The sequence below is a fragment of the Pongo pygmaeus genome, chromosome 10, assembly GCF_028885625.2.
Source record: "Pongo pygmaeus isolate AG05252 chromosome 10, NHGRI_mPonPyg2-v2.0_pri, whole genome shotgun sequence".
Lineage (NCBI taxonomy): Eukaryota > Metazoa > Chordata > Mammalia > Primates > Hominidae > Pongo > Pongo pygmaeus.
Window position 1 is genome coordinate 97,826,474 of NC_072383.2, and position 12,905 is coordinate 97,839,378.

General features: G+C 35.4%; 1 protein-coding gene across 6 annotated transcripts in view; it reads right to left on the bottom strand.

Moving 5' to 3' along the window:
• Positions 1-12,905, bottom strand: part of ANKS1B (ankyrin repeat and sterile alpha motif domain containing 1B) — a 1,280,047-nt gene that overhangs the window by 633,460 nt on the left and 633,682 nt on the right. The gene's annotated exons all lie outside the window — the stretch shown is intronic.

Below are 12,905 nucleotides of genomic sequence, written 5' to 3' on the forward strand. Positions count from 1 at the left end.
CTAGACCCTAGTAGTACCACAGTTTTTAACTAGTAAGTTTAACACATTCTAGTATCTTGCAGGGAAAAGTTCCTGCCTGCCCCTCACTGTGCATGTGTGTGCACGCGCACACACACACACACACACACACACACATGCACAGAATTCTACTCCATGACACATCATCCAAACAACAAATATTATGGAATGCCCTATATGTAGCCAGGAATTGTGTCAGATGACATGAATAGAACAACAGGTAAAACTGACATAGTCCCATCCCTTATGGAGCCAAAAGAATGTGGAGGTAGAACTAGACAAACAAGCAGGGAATTCTATTACAGATAGGCTATCCTAGGGCGAGTAGAGTATGCTATGAGCAGCCACTGGTAGCGACATGGGGGAGAAAGAAAAGCTTGCCACAGAAGATGAAATGAAACTAAAATATAAAGTGTGTGAGATATAAAGAGAAATTGGCCAGGCAGAAACATCAGGACAATAATGAAATAAAGAAATTGATCTCTCTACCCCACTGCTCTTTTTAAAAGTTCTTTTAAATATATTTCATCCATTTATTCATTCAAGTTGCTCTAATGATCCAGTATCTCATTTGGTTTGGAAGCTCAGGATGAAATATTGCTCTGTTATCCAACTTTATGCATTTCCTCTATAATTCAGGCACTTGATACAAACTAGTCTACTACTTTTATGTCTGGCATCTACCCTTAATGTACATGTTAGCTCCCATTTTCCTACCTTTCTCTCTTGTTATATTTAGTAGGATATTTTATTATTTAAGTAGATAGTTTCATACTCATTATTCTCCAGGGTTTATTGCTTACCACCTATGTGGCTTGAATAAAACCATAAATAATTACTTTCTAAAAAGATTGAAAGAAATATTTGTAGTTAAGTGCGCCAAGAGCATAAATAATACAGCTTATAAAAATAATACAGTTATTCTTTCTATAGGAGTGCTGAGGCTTATGAAAATAGTTTCTTATTGTTAAAAAAGATATAAAAATATTCCTCTGAATGAATGATTTCCATATATAATCAGCTTAACAATATCTTTAAAAATTGTGTTCATTTACATAGGTACCACTTACCTTGTGTAATAGGGAATGCAAAATATGATGTCATTAACCCATTTTGACCAAATTTGCCTAAAGAAAACTAATGCTTCAAGTATCGATCAACATTTAACAGTATTTTTGATCTTTATGTATTTATTTCAGGCAGGATACTAGTTAATCTTAGTGTAAACCACGTTTAATTATTTCTGTTTATTTTATATATCCTGATAGTAATATAAATACCAATTACACTTTTTACACTCTTGTTTCTCTATTCTTTCCATGGTTTTGGTAAAGTGTTAATAATATTTCATTACACATTTTCACTTGCAGGGCTTGCTGTAGAATACAGCTCAGTTTAAACAGTCAATTAATTTTAGCAGAACTGAAATTGAATGATGAAATATTTCTAGGCTGAGAAGAAAACTACAGCGAACTCTTAGCTTTTCTACTTTGAATTGGAATTTTTGCTCTTTTTCACTTCTCAGAGAATACCTAATCCAGACTAAATAATTATCCAACTGGCAGTATAATGCATTAATTGTGGAGAACAGTAAGCTGGGTTTCACATCCATCTTTGTCACTAACAGAATCTCATCATGGCAAGAGTCACTTAACGTCTTCAGGTCACATTGTTTTATTATTTGTGAAATGAATTAATAGGATTACAGACTCTTCGAAGTCCTTACTACCTCTAAACTGTTAAAATTCTGACTCTGCCTTGTACAGAAAAAGAACCAGTAATTCGAGTGTGAGTGTAGGGGTTTCTAAAGGCCAAATATCTAATACTAAATAATATACTATACATAATTGCATGATTTGTTCACAACTATTCATCCCCTCATTCAGCACAGCTTCCCTGTGGACAAAGTATATTCCCTGACCACTGATTTTGGGCTGGGCCATGTGATTTGCTTTGACTTATGAAATATTGTGAAAGAGACAGTGTGGTAATCCCAGGAAAGGCTTTAAGAAGTGCTACGTGCTTCTCATCACTTTCTTTTTTTTTTTTTGATTAATTAATTAATTTATTTATTATTATTATACTTTAGGTTTTAGGGTATATGTGCACAATGTGCAGGTTAGTTACATATGTATACATGGGCCATGCTGGTGCGCTGCACCCACTAACTCGTCATCTAGCATTAGGTATATCTCCCAATGCTATCCCTCCCGCCTCCCCCCACCCCACAACAGTCCCCAGAGTATGATGTTCCCCTTCCTGTGTCCATGTGTTCTCATTGTTCAATTCCCACCTATGAGTGAGAATATGCAGATTATGTCCTCTTTCATAAGCACAGCTTGTACAAAATAGTGGTTTTCTTGAGCCTGGGTCTCCAGTGAAAAGACGTGTGGAATAGAACAACTGACCCATGCCAAGCTGAACCTAGTCTGAGCCATTTGCAAACTTGTGGGCAAGAAATAAATCTTTGTTGTTGTAAGCCATTAAGATTTTGTGGTTTATTGGAGATCATTATGTTAAGTGAAACAAGCCAGGCACATAAAAACAAACACACATTCTCACTTATTTGTGGGATCTAAAAATTAAAACAATTGCACTCATGGACATAAAGACTAGAAGGATGGTTACCAGAGGCTGGGAAGGGTAGCTGGGGGACTGGGGGGAGGTGGGGATGGTTAATGGGTACAAAAAATAATAGAAAGTATGAGTAAGACCTAGTATTTGACAGCACAGCAGGGTGACTATAGTCAACAACAACTTAATTGTGCATTTAAAAATAACTAAAAGAGTGTAATTGGATTGTTTGTATACAAAGAATAAATGCTTGAAGGGATGGATAGCTCATTCTTCAGGATGTAATTATTTCCCATTGCACGCCTGTATCAAAGCATCACATGTACCCCCATAAATAATATACACCTACTATGTAACCACAAACATTAAAAATAAAAAAAAATTAAAATATTTTGTGGTTTGTCATCACAGAAAAAGTTGACGAATCAAGTACTAGGTGTACTTTTTAGAAAACTGATAAAAACAAACTATTTTTGAAAGTCTCATTTCAAACACTTTATTAAGTAACTCCTTATTATCAGGGCTTTTGTTCCTTCCTTGATGCCTGGTATTGTACTGTATCAGCTAAAATTAAACACAAGAAAGAAGAGAAAGAAAAGTATGTTGAAAGGGAAGTTAATAATGTGTCTCTAAGGCTATTTCTCAGAATTAGTAAGTGTTCAGAGTACAAACAGATGAGAAGTTTGGAGTCAACCTTCTAGCAGTGTTTTCAATATATCATCAATATAATTTGGTTAATAAACTAGCTTTAATATGATTCAGTGAATCTTGTCTGTTTCTTTAAATTTGAATATCTATATGGCATTTTCAAATTAATTGAATAAGCATATTATTAAAACCTCTAAAATCACATAATCATTGGGATAACTCGTGATTTGTTTACACTTTGTAATAGCACACTGGGGGTGGGGGAAATGCTGAACATTTGACCACATTTAATTTCAAAGGAAAAATTTGAATATATTTTATGTTTGCATTTCCTTAACATTCACATAAGTAATTAAGATAACTAAAAACTTGTATCAATACATGAAAGCATCTATGTAAATTCCAAATGCCAGGAAGAAAGTGAAGCAAAACATATATGCCATGTAGGAAAGATAATTATACATTTTAAAAGTATATTATCAATCCAAAATAGTTATGAAGAAAATCCTAATAATTGACTTCACTGTAGACAATATCCTAACACATCACAAGGACATTGCACAGCTTAGTGAAATGAGATAGCATATTGCTAAAATCTATTGGTGTCTTAAAAAGTGGAGGGGGTTTTATGACAACTATAACCTTAGCAATTTTATCTATACCTATAAAATAACTTGACACAATAAAACCTTATAATCACCGCCAACATTAGACGAGTTAAAATTTCCTGTCAGTCTGCTGAGAGACTTCATTATACATTACCTTTACATATATTATCTCATATCCAATCTTCATAAGAAAGATCCTATGAGAGGGGTTCTGTTATTGTCCTTACTTTATAGATAAGGCAACTGAGGTTTAGAAACCTAAAATACATTGCCCAAACTAAGTGGCTAAAGGTCAGAAAATATGACTTGAGAATTTAAATTCTTCATGTTAAAGTGTGTCTAATAATGGAAAAGATGAAAAAGTCCTTCAGGCCATAAGCCTAATTTGAAGATATTAAATGTCTATCATATCCAAAGTTACATAGATGGAAGCAGAAATTAAACAAGAACTCGAATTTTTTATTATGGTATCTTAACACATTTTACTATATACTTATAAAAATATCTGCTATAAAGTTCTTGAAATTTTATTTCCAAACATGTATTTTACCTACAAAGTTTCAGGGTGATTTTTATAGTCCCATATCTTAATAAACGCAGTCAAGTTATCTGCTAATTTTTACATTTTCTCCTCTGAAGACAGCTCAATAACCTCTAAAAGATACATTTTATCCCAGTAGGGGGTCTAGGAGCATGAAAATAATTAAGTTTTAAAATGTCTTTGTTATTTTATTCATATTTGATGACTTAATTAAGGGAATTATGAGATAAATACCCAAAGCAAGTTGATCTTAAGAGTAAATAATTATTATTTCCACTAGCGTCAAATTGCACATCTCAGTGATGTTTGAAAATTATTGTAACCTGGAGGATGGTTATAGATATGCTATTAAATTGTCAAATATATTGCAAAGATTAGGTGAATTTTTTTCATTACCTCATTACGGTTAATGCAGATAAACGACTCTTTTCTCTACCTAGCCTATAAAAAAATGCTTAGAAACTAAATGTTTAGAAGACTTCCCAAATTCCACTTTTAGTAAAAAAGACGAGTGATAGAATAGGAAGGTAAAAGTTAAAGGAGAAACTAGAAACTAGGCAGGAAAGGAAGGGAGAAATTATAGAAGAAATTATTTCCCTTAATAACAAATATTTCAATAAAATCTATTTAGTAAAATCTTTAACAGAATTGTTCATTATTTTACCATTGACTTAAGTAAAAAACAGACGAAATGCTATAATTAACAAATGACATGATGCCAAGAGAAATAAATAATACAGCATATAACTGATACAGGCTATCAAGAAATTTAATAAGGTGAAATTTAGAAGTAATAAAGACAACATTTTGCATTGGGACGAAAAAAACTCAGCACTCCAGCAGAGGCAGATTTACCATGCAGGTCATGAAGCTTAACCTTCAGGACCCTTGATTTACACCAACACCTTTCAGAGACTGTATCTAATGTATATATGATAATCCTATTATTAAAGGGGACCTCTAAAATTATATAAGCTTCCGACCTCTAAAAACCTGGATATGCCCTTAAGTTTTAATTCCAATAGGATAATACAAACTATTTAACTCTGAATCCCTCCAGTATTATTCAACAAACGTTTCAGATCAAACAAGAACAAATAAAATCACCATAACCCATACCAGAGCATATCTTAGAGATAGAAGCCAACTTACATGTAAACGGGAGATATATTCATTTGAGACCACCAAAGTTGGATCCAGAGCCCTTACCTTAGTGAGATGGAGGGGACTTGTATATATAAGAGGAAAACTAGGCATGTTTCCAAATAGATACAATTACCCTCCTTCTCACCAAGGGGAGGGCTCTGAAGCCAGCTTTGGAGGTCTTAAATGAGTATCTCTCCCACTTACATGTAGATTGACTTCTGTCTCCAAGAATGCCCCCAAAAGGAGAGGGTCCAATCAGTACCACTCTTAAGGTTTGTAAGATCCTGGGCAAATATTTTATTTTTTGCAGGATTCCTGTCTATACAAACAGTTTGATTAAAGATGTACTGCAAATTCATGGACTCATGCAAAGTATAGTGATTTATTAATGAAGAGTTAGAATAATGAGTAGACAAGCAGTATATATATATATTTGTTTATTGTACTTGTTTATTGTACAATAAGTACACATGAAGATTCTTTGTAGTGTCTGATTACTGCCTATTTCTGTTCAGATCCAGAAACCATACCTTCATGTTCCTTATCGTCATATGTCCCATGCCTAACTACTTTCGCATCTCCCATCTGAGAAAAATGTAGCAATGCTATTATTGTTACTGCCATAGCTCTTTGGAAACTGTGTGTATTTAAGCAACACAGACCATTTTGTACCTGTAGTTCTCTAATATCATTTACTTAATGCTGTACATGATTACTCATGACACTGCATCATCTATCATGCACCCTGTGGATTCTGACTTTGGTGACTCTCTTGTAGGTTGTTATGGCATTGATGGTCATGAACGCAAGTCATTCCCAGAGTACTTCAGATAATGTGAATGATGGTTTGTTTTCTGGTCATGTTTTTACTGATTGTAATTTTATATCATAAACGTATCTTCCAACCATGTGTTTCCTCAACTATTTAGATCAAAACCACTGCATTACTGATTGCATTGCTGACTGCTTTTGATTATTGCTATACTCCCACCTTCCACAAACTGCTACCAGTGAGGAAGATAGACAAGGGTCCTAGGGGCAGTGAGAGAAGAGACTTTCTATTTGTGTAAATGAATGTCCATTGTTCATTCAGCATGGCTTAGAATTGGTCCCCCCACTCCAAAGAACACAATATCACTGCATCAATTGTAGAATATTGGTTGAAAGGATCGATTGGCCATGCCGAGCAACAGCCTAGAAGAGTCTGACTGGAAAGCAGAATGATCATTCCCAGAGGACTGCTTGATATGTGGCATGGAGCCTACAGAGGGATTGGGGTGAACATCCTGGGTGCCAGTGGCTGGGAGTACATTGGGTTGAGGATACCTCCTGCAGCTCCTGCTGCCCACAAGGGCTGTAGACTGGAAGCAGCACCATGGGCAGACACACACCAGTGAGCATTAACACAGAGGCCCAAAGCTCAAGCCCAAAGGTCAGCGACAAATAGTTGGTAGCCCAGAGCTCTGAAACTCATCCTATGTCAGACATTGAGTCACCCAAGTACATATATCAGCACAATCTGATGGACCAATTTCATGTGATCCCACAAAAGAAATACTGTGGTAAGTCAGCAGGAGGGATCCACTAGTCAGGCTGCTCTCCTGAAATCAAGGCTGGCCATGGGTCCTGGGACAACTCAGAAGGGTGTGAGCCCCAGAGTTCTTACGGGGCAGGTGGATGATTCCAGGTATAGAGAGTAGAGAGTTGTAGAGTGCCTCAAAGGTAAGAAATAGGAACCCGGGCCCATATGGATGATCAGGGCCCTTAAGGCACAGGGCCTGAGGCAAAAACTACACTTCCCTGGGCCTAAGGGTGGCTCTGGGTCCAATTCTAAATGAGAAAGTATTCAGAACAGGTCTGATCCGTGGGGATCAGAGTGCTAAATGCTGGGGAGTCGGAAGCAACTTAGTGGGCAAGACTAGAAGTGGCGGTCTCTATCAGGTACCTCTTCTGATGGAGAAGGGGGCACTCAAAATATTTATAGTACAAGAGTTCCTTGGAGGTTTGATTATAAAGGGGAAGAAAGAAGTTGCTTAAAATAGGGTTGTACTGAAACAAAATTGTATAAAAAATAACAAAAGAGAGAGAATAATAAAAATCAACAAATGAAAAAATAAACAATTTTTTACATCCTTTGCATGTCAACAGAAGTAGCCCTTGGACTAAGAAAATCAGCATCACTGGACCTGGATCTATTTGCCCTAAGAGCCCATCTTTTCTCTTCTCCAGTTCTCTGTATTACAGGGGGCAGCCCCCTGTGGACTATGTTTCTCTAGACTCCGAAATCAGCTGGGCTCTGGGTGGGCTTGAACAGCCATTTAGAAGCACTTGTGCAAGACTGGAAGGTGTTAGGAAGGGAGAGTCAGGGGTATTTCTCTCCCTTTCTTTCTGCCTTGGGAAGTATCTCCACTGATGACTGTCCCTTTTTTATGGTTCCATTATTTCCTTGGTTTTCTTGGTTCCCGGGCTCTGATAACCACCATTTCCTTTTGTCTGTCAGCCTCAGGACGCTAATGGCTTCTTGCTTTTGCTAGCCTGTAGGTCACCTCGCTGCCCCCAGTATGGCTCCTCTATTATTTCATCATCTGTGTAACTAACTCTCTGCTTTATATCCCTGTGTTGTAAACCTCTATAATTAAAACAGTGTGGTATTGGCCCATGAATAGACAGAAGGATGATGAAACAAATAGAAAGTCCAGAAATAGACCCAGGTATATATAGAAATTGGGTATATGACAAACTTGGCATCTCAAATCGCTGGAAGGAAAGATGATCTTTAGAATAAGTGATATTGGTTCAGCTTGATAGACATTTGAAAAAAGTAAAAAAATTGAATTTTATCTTATACATTATCTCAAGATTAATTGTACATAAATGTAAAAAATAAAACCATATAAGATCTAGAAGAAAACACAGTGCAATCCCTCATAACCTAAGAGTGAGGGAGCCTTTCTAACTATGACTCAAAATATGGAAGCAATAATGGAAAAGATTGAGAATTCAACTACTTAAAAAAAAGAAATGGCCAAAAAAACATCATAAACAAAATCAGAGGACAAATGACAAACCTGATGAAAATATTGCAACTTACATCTCAGGAGAAGATCTAATCCAGTGTTTTTAAAGCTCAGCACTATTGACATTTGGGGATGGATAATTCTTTGTTATGGGGGCTGTTTTCTGCACTGCAGGGCATTCAGCAGCACTTTTGGCCTCTACCTACTAAATGCCAATAGCACCCCTTTCCCAGGTGTGACAACCAAAAATACTTCCAGACATTGCCAAAAACCATGAGGAGAGGAGTGGGGAGGGAGGCAAAATCATCCCCAGCTGAGGACCACTAGTCTGTTCTAATATATAAAAAGATCTTAAAATAGTGAAGGAAAAATTCAAAACCCAAATAGAAAACTGGGCAAAAGACAGGGACATTTCATAAAAAGAAGAGAAATGGCCCCTGAGCACCTAAAAGATTGCTTAATCTCACTCATAATAAGAAAAATGCAAATTAACACTATTCTGAGAGATTTCTTACCTAGCAGATTGGCACACATCCAAACATTTGAAAGAAGTCTGTGAGCTATACATTACTGATGGAAGTGCAAAATGGCAAAAGCTCTCTGAAGGAGAATTAACCAGTATTTTTAAAAATTATATTCAGATTTTCTTTTGACCTAGGAACCCTACTTCTATGAATATTCCCCAAGACAGAGAGTTCCAGGAGTACAAACCAACATATGTACAAGGTTACTTACTGCTGTAAAAGACTGCAAGTAATTCAGATGTCCATCAATAGCAATAATGGAATAAACAGTGACATACTACCCAATGAAATACCGTAATGCAGACCTTAAAGGAAGTGAAGACTGTCTTTATGTATTGATATGAAGTAATGGTCAGGATGTATTAAGTAGAAAATTCAAGGTTCAGAGCAGAGTATGTGTGTGTGCTTGTGTGTGTGTGTGTGTTGTAAAAAGAAAATTCTTAAAAATGATAACATAGCGGATGAATGGGAGGAATAAAGTAGGGAATAGATGGAAAGAAGAATTTTCTGAGTACACCTTTTAATATAATTTTGACATCTGAACTTTGTAAATGCCTTATATAATTTTACAAATGAAAATAGAAAAGTTAAATCCTAAAATTAAAAGGAAACCAGAATAAATAAGCCTAACTCTATTCTAAATTAGTAATACAACTCAGAGAGAAAATTATTTCAAGTGACTTTTGGCAAAGCATTCTGATTATATTTTTATGACTACAATTTTAGGATATATAATAAGCACAAAAAGTGATTCGAATAAATTTTAAATTTCACTCAATAGTTTTGTTGTATTGGGGACACATGAATGTAAAGATGGGAACAACAGATACTCAAGACTACCAGAGGAGGAGGGTGGAAGGGGGCAAAGGTTGAAAAACTACCCACTGGATACTATGTTCATGACCTAGGTGACAGGATCAATCATATCCCAATCCTGAGCATTATGCAATATAGCCATGTAACAAACCTGCACATGTACCCCATGAATCTAATATAAAAGTTAAAATTTAGAAAAAAAAATAATTAAAAAGTATTTAAAAATAGTTTTGTTCTCATTAGAACCTACTTTATACGCTAGGATAAAACAAACATGAATATCTTAGAAACTAAGATTTTCATTATAAAAGAAAAGAGACAATATAAGATCAAAGTTAGGAACTTATAATATTAAAATTTAATTGAAATCCTTCATATGAAATAAGTATTATATATGCATTATAGATGTATAAAATATATGTGTATTTTTTCTTGCACTATCCATTGTCATTTATTGTAAAACACTGAACATATAAAAATTCACAATTTTACAGTGGTTGAGAAAAGAAAAGGGAAAAGAAAAAAGAATAAGATAAAGGGAGTGATAGAGAGACACACGACTATCAAAGCTCACTAATAAACCAACTTTTCACTCTAAAATTTGACAATTAAAAGAAAATAATTCAGAATATCCCAGCTTTTTGGGAAAAGCTGTCGCCAATACCCATTTTATTTTGGAAAGCTCTTTATAAGAGATTAACAGCCAATAAATGTAGAAGGAATAACATTATTAGAGAATTAGAATTTTGCAATCCCAATGAAACCATTGTTCCCATCAAGGATCATCAAAGAATGATAAACCCTTATGTGAAAGTCCACTGGGGAATGTCTGATGTCATTCCCAACAGTTCATTTACCCCACAGTTTACTTGCTAATTGCAAAGGGCAAACAGACCTTGCAATGAAGTGATCTAGTAGTAACCACCCTAAAAGTGATACAATTTAGCATGACCAATAGAGCGAAGCCTGATATTTTATGCTTCCTAATGTGATGCAATATAAGGTACTCAGAATCACCTATGAAGTACCATATTCTCTCCAAATGCTTAACCTGGATGTGCCCAAGACTTTGGACCTAATATCCAGGTTATAAGAAGTACAGGTATAAAAGAACAAGTTAAACAATCAGACAAATATAGAACGTGGTATATTTTACAAGACAATTGTCATCATCTCATCAAAAAGTCAGTATCACAAAAAAAAATGTTGGTGGACTGTTCTAGACTTAAAGAAACTTGAGTGATGTAACAATCAAATTAAATAAGTGAACTCTGAATCCTGGTTTGAAAAAGGAGCTGCAAGGTCATTTTGGGGAAAATTGGATAAATTAGATAGACAGATGGTAGATGAAATAGGCTGATTAGATATCACTTGATTAAGAAATTATAATTTTCTCAGTGCACAAGGTATTATGGTTAAGAGAATGTTCTTTTTCTATATGTATACCGAAATATTTAGGAGTAACATTATCTCCAGAATTTATTTTCAAATTTTTCAGCAAGCAAGATAGAAAGATAGATAAATAGACAGACAGATAGATAGATAGATAGATAGATAGATAGATAGATAGATAGATAAAATATGGCAAATGTTAACTCTTGAATGTAGGTTGTTGGGTGATGGGCATACGTTAATTACACTGTTCTTTCAACTTGACTGTTTGAAAATTTTAGTTAAAAAATGTGGTGAAGAACATTGTACAAATATAGGATGAGATACGACAGAACATAAAGAAGACCCTTATAAGTGTGTAGGAGATTAGTGGGGCATGATTGTTATTCTTAGATTACTTAAGGAGGCACAAAAAATTAGTCTTCAGCAGCTAACGGCATAGAGATGATAGGGTTGCACTAGATCCACCTTCTAGGGCCAAAAAGGCACTGGTGGAGCTGTCTCAGCTGTCAGTGCTAACAACAAAGTTGATTAGACAAAGATCTATGGATCTAGAGTGCTTGGCCATGACTTAAAAAATAGAGAGCATTTAGGGGAAATATTGGCAGGGATAGCCTACCTCAGCTATTATTGTTATGGCTTATGGAACATGATGATGGGTACAGCACCAAGAAATCCTGTCATCACGGACCTATAAACAGTAAGGATTTAGGCTGAGTTTTAAGCAAAGGGAATAAAGAAAGCAGCTAGAAACCCAAGAAGGCCAATGGATCCAGATGAGTTACTAGAATCTCTTTAAAAGACAGGCAACAGACACACAGACATGCAATGAATTCAATAAAAATTATATAGTCACAGCACATTTTCCCAGTCTCAGGAGGTTTTTGCCCTCTGGATGGAAGGTAATGGTTTGTTAATAAGTACCTGGCTTCACTACACATACACTAGTTTCAGGGTGAAATATTACTTTAATTGACTAGTTGAATTTTCACAGGTCTAGAATTTAATTACCTGTTGGAACCGTAGCTAAGATATCATGGTCTCATAAAATTTTACTGCCTTTTAAAAATGACCATAATTTATCAGAATCTTGGGGGAAATTGTGCATTGTGCATGAAAACAACAAACACTGGAATACAGTTAGTCCTAAGATTGAAGAAGAGACTTCCAAGTACTTCGATGCACTCTCCTGAAGTTCAGATGAGAGGACAGATTCTGTTTCAGTGACAAAGACAAACTGGGTTTCATATTCACTGTTGTCTTCACCTTCTGCTATAGAGTTTCTGGGTTGTTTGTTTTTGTTTCTGTTTTGTTTTTTTTTTTTTGCTAGGCTCCCTCAAATCATGGGACAGTTTCTGGTTTTGGACCCCAAGGAAAATCTGAAGGTAGATGAAGTTGTCCTTTGTCAAACTACCCCTGCTCCTTTCTTTTTTTTTTTTTTTTTTTTTTGAGTTAGCTCACTTTGTATGGCACTTAGAGCCTGTATGTCCTAATCTATTTCTTCATTATGCAAAGCATTGAATCGTTTCCCAGATTCTAATTGTCCTTGTCTAGGCAGCATGTGTACCAGGGTATTATATTTTACTGTATGTTGTCTCTACACAAGTATATAATAAGAATA